Below are 7,305 nucleotides of genomic sequence, written 5' to 3'. Positions count from 1 at the left end.
CTTAGAAATCTGTTTGCTCAAGTACCAAGAACCCACGGTGAGAAAGACAGGGTAGGACATCGAGTGTGCCAGAGTAGCTGCGTGACAGTGTCTAAGTCATTGTCCTTTCTGAGTTTCTTTCTCCTTAGCTTCTAATTAAAGCCTCTTAGGTGTGGCTGCAATCTGCATTCAAGGTTTTCCCTACCTTGATCCTGCTCAGCTGGACCTGGCCAGGGTGCGGGAGGAGTAAGGGCAGGCAAGGTGGCCAGCCGCGGGACCCCAGGCCTGAAGAGGCCTGTAATTAGCCACACTTACTTATTAAAGGGCCTTGCTTAGAATTTCTGTTGAATAATAGTCGCAAATTAATTATAATAATAAATATTCACCTCAAAATCCAACAAACCAAAGCCTGCATGGGCCTGGAAGGGCTTCAGCCTGATCGTTGCGTGGGGTATCCCAGGCTACAGGGGGCAAGAAGAAAGATCCCGTGATGCAGAGGCCTGTAGCTGCCAGGGTGGGACCGCAGTGCCCCCCCAGCAGACTGAAAGAAGAGAGGCAGTCTGGTCAGAGAAGGGGGTGAGGGTCTGAGTCTCAGCTAGGAGGAGGTCTGGGAAGGCCAGGAGGCAGCGGGCAGGGCACTGACTGACAACACTTGGGGTCTCAGGGGACTCCCACACACCAGCCCTCATCTCCTACCTTTCTTGTAGATTCCTAGATCCAAAACAGTCCCTTCATATCCGGGGATCTAAAAGGTTCAGGGCACTCACCCCTGACCCCATGTCTCACTTGTTTCTTTAGACACCAAGGCTTTATATAGAATGTGCTGGCAAGAAAGGAAAACCCAGGTGAGTCCTCACGCAAGTTCTCAGCTAGTGGTCGGTTCTACAGCTCCTCCCGTGCTCAGATAAACCCATCCGCCCACAAGGAGGGCTCTCTCCTTGCAGACTGCCAGGGGTTGCCTGGCTGCTGCCGAGGGGACACAGCCAGAAGAGAAATAAACACATGTGTACAGGACTGGTCCGTAATTCCTTTTTAACAACACCTTCGGTAAAATCCTTTTGGGTTTAAGCTCTGCCCCCTCTTTCTTAAAGACAGCATTTATATCAATGAGAGGGAAGTACAGGTTTATTTGCAAAATGTGTTTCTGGGTGGTGCTGTTGGGCCGCTCATCCCAGTGCAGAGAGAGTGGAATGTCACTGCCCATTGTGGGAGACATCTATGCACATAAGTGTGCTCACGTGCAAGAGAGCGTGGGTATGGGGAGCTCAGTCAGTGGAGAGGCTGCTGCCTAAGGCAGGGAGGGACAGCCGGTGCTTTCTTGGGTGGGGCCTTTGGGATGGAGGAGGGTGTCTGAACTCCAACCACCCTCCAAGGGGAATGGGAACTTTAGGGCTCGAGGCTGCGGGGCACACAAGCAGCAAGTACTCAGTCCCTTGGGTACGCTCAGGAGTACTAACCTGCTCCCTGCCACAGCTGCACATTTTCTCTAGCCCGCTTCAGCCCATGCCTGCTGAGTCCAGCTAGCTTTTCTAGAGTTTTCTAAAGTGTTCTCTTCCTTTTCTTTTTTCCCTTCCTCCTCTCCTTCCTCCCTTTCCTTTTTTCCTTACTTCTTTCTTTCTTTTCTTTTTCCTTTTTCTTTCTTAGAGGTAGTGTCACTCTCTAGCCAAGCTGGCCTTGAACTTGTAATCCTCCTACCTCTGCTTGAGTTACAGGCAGGGGTCTGACTCCTCTCTTTTTGTTTCAATTCACCTCTCTTTTCTCTTTCTTTTCACTCTGTGTGTCCATCATTCTGCTGTCCCTTCTGGTTCTGCAGAATAGCATACCTAGGCACTTGGGTTAAGGGAGTTTCACAGCAGAGGGTTCTGTTCCACTCTCAATAGTAAGTGTGTTCTGTACACTGGCTGTCTCCTTTAAATCTCTAGTCACATGCTGTGGGGTTTATTTTGGGGGGAGCATCTCTTGAAGTGGATGAAGTTGAGAGAAGTGGTTTCAGAGGTGCCCAGACCTGCAAGTGACTGAGGTGTTTAGGTACTGTCTTTGACTTGGCTCCTCTTGTCAGCAGGTGTCTGAAGCTTCCTTGAATATCCTGCATCTTTGTGAATATACCACGGCTGTCTGTGTTCTTCACACTCTTCTGCAGTTTCTCCCATGTATGAACTTTTGGTGAGTCCCAGCTCTCTACATAGAACAGACCGTGTGTTACCAGTCTGTGGGTGCTAGTGACGCTTTACATACGTGTGCAATTCTATTGTGAGTCTGGATAGCTCTGTGGGAGGAAGACTGGGAAACCAGACATGTTTGTGTGTGCATCCATGCAGGTTTGGAGCATGTGCTTCCTGGAGAGAGGACCAGAAGGGAGGAGAGATATTGAGGATGCTTGCATTTGTGTTTCCAGTACCGGTGTAGACTCTGTAAGGGTTGTAAAGCAGAAAGATTGGCTGGGTAGACCTGTGGGTGTTGGGGAATTGTTCTGGTGGCAGGCACGTGTGTGTGTGTGTGTGTGTGTGTGTGTGTGTGTGTGTGTGAGAGAGAGAGAGAGAGAGAGAGAGAGAGAGAGAGAGAGAGAGAGATGAGCTGTATTTGTATTTATGCAGAAATGGCTGGGAGCAAGGTGTACATACAACATGTGGCTAGGTTATATTTGTATCGGTGTGTGTGTGTGTGTGTGTGTGTGTGTGTGTGTGTGTGTGTGGTGTAGCCTCTGTTAGCCTGGTGGTGCCTACCCCCTCCTGCCGAGTCCTTCCTGACACTGGAGAGCCTAATCAGCAGCTGCATGAATACACTCGAATGGAAAGTTGTGCTCAGCTGACCGGAGAAATTGGAGCCGGGGCGTGTACTACTACCCTCCTCCCAGACTCCCTTATCCCCCTCCCCCTTAGGCCAGACAGCCACCCCAGCTGGCTGCCTGGGACCAAGAAGGCTCAGTTTAGCTCAGCTGCCCCCCCCCCCAAAGAGACCCAGCAGTGGGTGGCCCATGCTTGAGGACTTGCAGCTCAATGGTCTTCTTGGTCAGTACCCAGGGAGGACTTTGAAAAGCCATAGAGGTGGCAGCCAGTACTCCAGGTGACAGCCACACAAGGCAGTGCAGGAAGGTTGGGTGGCAATGGAAGACAAGGAGGGGGAGAAAAGCGTGAGGCACCCTCTGCTCCGGGGGAGCTAGATCATGCCCAATGTTCCACAGGCCTGATCCTAGGCTGTAGGCTTAGTGACCCTTGCAAGGCATCGGGTTCCCAATGTGCCAATCTGTTTCATTCCAATTTCAACGAAGTACATGGGTGTTCATGACAAACTGGTAGTGGGTTGTGGAGGTCAGATCTGTGGCCTGCTTAGGCCCTGTCCTGGCCTTCCCAGAGCGGCACTGGTCCCACTGTCCCCACCAGCCCCAATCCCAGCCTTACCACCAGGTTCACACACCTCTATCCAGCTTCACCATTGATCAGCATCCCTGCCTGGCACCGGGGCAGCTTCCAGGTTATTTCTTTTAAATCAGTTGTGTATCTCACCAGGGATAATCAACTTCACTGGCACTGGGAAGTTAATTTAGCAAGATTCAGAGGGCAAGAAGGGCAGCTAAATAGGAGGAGCTCTGGGATGGGGTGAGGAAATGAAGGGGGCTAAGAAATGAACAAACCAAAAGGAGTACATTGACCTGTCTTTTTTCTGGCGGGGACAGTCTAAGGGTAGGGTCTTTGATACAGATATTCACAGCTTCACAGTGCAATCAGCTGTTGGGGTTTCTGATGCAAATCCTAGATAACCATTGTTTACTTTGAGGGATGCAAGGAGAAAGAACACTGGATGTTATTCCTCACTCTGTGTACCCTAGAGCAGTCATTCCCTTCCTTCCTAATGCTGTGACCCTTTTATACAATTCCTTGTGTTGCAGTGATGCCCAACTATAAAATTATTTTGTTGCTACTTCATAATATCACTACTGCTATGAACTGCAATATAAATATCTGATATGCAGTCCTAGGGGTAGTGACTCACAGGCTGACAATCACTGATCTAGAGCAAACACCTAGGTATAGAGATGCCTAGCACTGGGCAAAGTTCCCAGCCAAATGCACCAAAAGGGCAAGGGGAAGTGCATAGTATACAGAGAAGTGCTCTCCACCCTCTGATGCCAAGGGGAGCCAGCTGCTGTGTGGCCCGGAGAAAGGGGCCCTGTGGTCAACAGGTCCACAGAGGCCTCACTTCCCTGGCCTAGACACAGTTTGCTTTGCTTCCAGGAGGTTGGGGGGTGAGCTGGCTTTTGTACAAAGAGAGTGTCAGCACAGCTCTTCCACCCAGCTGTGCCCCCAGAAGTCCCATGGTACATTGACAGCTTTAGCCATAGATCTGGGGGCTAGGAAGAGAAAGGTCAGGCACTGCGCAAAAGAGAGATCTGACCAGAGATGAGCCCCCTTTCTCTCTGCCCTCTGTGTTAAAGGGTAAGGGTCAAATCCCCTGTAATAACTAATGTATCAAGGAAAAAATGAGTGGAGGAAGCAGCCAACCCACACTAGCATCTGTTGTGAGTTCTCGTGCCTGTGTGTGTGTGTGTGTGTGTGTGTGTGTGTGTGTGTAAGATTCTTAGGGATGGAGACTGAGGCGCTCAGGTTCATGGACTAACCAGAATGAGGGAACATAGATGCCTACAAAAGAACTGACATAAAGGACACTTGTTCTCTGGACAGAAAGCCCTGCTGACAGCATCCTGCAGGTGTACTGGAACCACTGTGACACTCCCTGCTCACTCGGTACAGAAGTGTTATACCTAAGCTATTCAGCACTCATGAAAACCCACACTCGGAACATGCCAATGAAGTATGTGTGCATTTATATCTAGCACACACATCCTTTCGTATGCAGAACTTGACAAAATAGTGAGAGCCCAGCTTTCAGAACGGCACACACATGTGCCACTCACACCAAGCACACAGGAGACCTGTAGGTAAAGTCAGAAAATGCAAAGAACACAGCATTGGCATTTGTGGCAGACCTATGGAGAAATATAGGAGTGATTGACAGGGGCCACAGGCTTGTGACACCCAACAGGACACAGGCCCTCCAAAGTGAAGGCTGCTTGCTGGTGGAGACCAGGGGCTGGTTCTCCAGTGGAGGAAGAGGCCGTGAGTTGAGCCAAACTTGCTTTATCTGCTGACCATGGTGAGAGAAAGAAGCGTAACTCTCAAGTTTTCCCCTTTGTCCTCACACAAAAAGCCCCCTACTCCTGATGTCACTGGGTCTAGTCTGCTCCCGGAGGGAGTCACTCATCAGCAGCGATCGCCCGCTCCTTCCACCCCTCAGGTGTGGTTCATTCGTCCTCCATCCACGTTGTCTACACCGAGACAGCCATTTCTTCTGGGTTGAAAGGCCCAAGTTCTGGGTCAAATGTGAGAGGAGCCGACGAAGTTCAAGCCTGGTGGGTTTTAGATCGCCTCTTTCCAATCTTCTGGCGGTGTCAGAAATATGGCTGCCCTGGACTGTTTCTACGGGTAGTGGGCACACACAGAGATTCTAACATTGTGTGCCAGGTCGGCTGGGGAGCCGGCAGGATACCCTGATTCTAAGAAGGGACCCCCTAAGGAACCCTCCGCCCCTTGTAAGCGCATGCGCTCTTCTGCACCTAGGGCATCTTCGGGCCAGTCTGCCCCTCTGCCCAAGCCAGCCCTCGTAAACCCCCTCCCCCCCCGCGGTGCTTCGTGCTTTGGGGAATAAAGGCAAAAGGAAATCGGAAGTCAAAATTAGTTTGGAAGCGAGCGCGAAATTCCAGGCTCTTTTCTCCCTAATCCTCCCAGCTTGGAAACTGAACTTTGAAGTGAAGGCAAGTTTTCCAAAATGACCTCTTTGGCCTCTCCTCGAGCGCAGACCGCCCTGGCCCAGAGCCGCAGAATCGCTTCTGCCCATCCGTCCATCCTTGAGAACTGTGTAGCCACAGCCGGCCAGAGAACTGTGGAGCCCGCAGAGGAACGTGCCTAGTGAGGGGTGATGTTTTTGTTTTGTTGCTGGTTTTCATTTAACCGTACAACCCAACCAAAATCACTTAGAAGCTGAAGGGACTCCGGGTGATCCCAAAAGACAAGGTGAGAAAATTCAAGTAGATTCAGACACTTAAGGCAAGCGACCCAGTCAGACGAGGCTTGCGGTGAAGGCAAAAGGGAAAGTATCCTGATTTTAGACCCTAAAGTCAGAAAACTACCTCCTTCTTCCCTTCGCCTGTCTTCCCCATCCCCGCCATAGTTAACTATTTTAACTTCCTCCAAAAACGGAAGAAGAAGAAGAAGAAGAAATAGACAACGACGAGAACATTTCAGCTTCGTTCAGGATGGATGCTTGGGTTAGGGGACCTTGTGTATTTTTCCTTTTAAGAAAGCAAAACAACAACTAGAAGGCTACCAAAACATCCCGGCGATCCACAAGAGCCGCAGGACCCTGCAAACCCAGGGCAAAGCGCTTGGGGAAGGTTCAGGCCCTGACCCCTAGGCGTGGGAAGAACTAGTCGCAGCCCCCTTCCCTTGGGCCCTCTTTGCCTTTCTCTCAGGATATTGCTTGGACTCTCTTTCCAAACAAGTGTTTGCTCTCAGTTTTCGACTCAACTTCCAGAAAAATCTCAGATCCAGCTTTGACAACCCTTCCCTCAGGCTCTGGCAGCTGCAGAGCCAGAGAGCAAGAGCTAGGTTGGGCCGCTGAACCCTGCACCCGGGAACTGCTGGCCTGGGCGGACACAAACACCAGTCTCTGGGAGTGATAAGAAAATGGAGAATACTGTATTTGCTTTAGAAAGTTTTTACATATAGATAAACACGCAGTTAAGATAACAGTAAAAGCGCCCTACAGGAGTGAATGAGGCCTCCGAAGCGGCTAGGAAAAACTTGGAATAGCTTTTGCATAAGAATCCTACGGCCTCACTCAGCTTTCACTGGCGAGAGGGTCCCTCTCTCTCCCTAACCCTGGCCACCTCGCCAAGCCTCGACTGACAGGTCGACGGCCAGGAACCCCGAGTAGGAGGAGGAACCCCTCCAAAAGGAAAGAGGTGAGTGAGCAGGGAAGGAAGGAGGAGAGAGGAGGGAGAGGAAAAAAGCAGGTATCATATACAAGCAATTGCTACACATATATTACAAACTGGGAAAATGACCGATCATTAAGATATACATAATTCATATAAAATTTTGAAATAAAAATAAAAATCTGTTACAGTCATAACTATTCTTTTTCCACATTTATAACCAGTACCCACACAGGCAGTGACAGAGTGGAGAGAAAAAGGTGCTTACGAAGAAAATGATTGTCTGCTGAACAAAAAACAAAAGATTCTATCTTGTTTGACCAGTACTTGGACTT

The sequence above is a fragment of the Microtus oregoni genome, unplaced genomic scaffold (genome assembly GCF_018167655.1).
Source record: "Microtus oregoni isolate MIOR12 unplaced genomic scaffold, Mior012 000036F_ref0000092, whole genome shotgun sequence".
In the NCBI taxonomy this organism is placed as follows: Eukaryota; Metazoa; Chordata; class Mammalia; order Rodentia; family Cricetidae; genus Microtus; species Microtus oregoni.
This window is presented reverse-complemented; position numbering follows the sequence as displayed.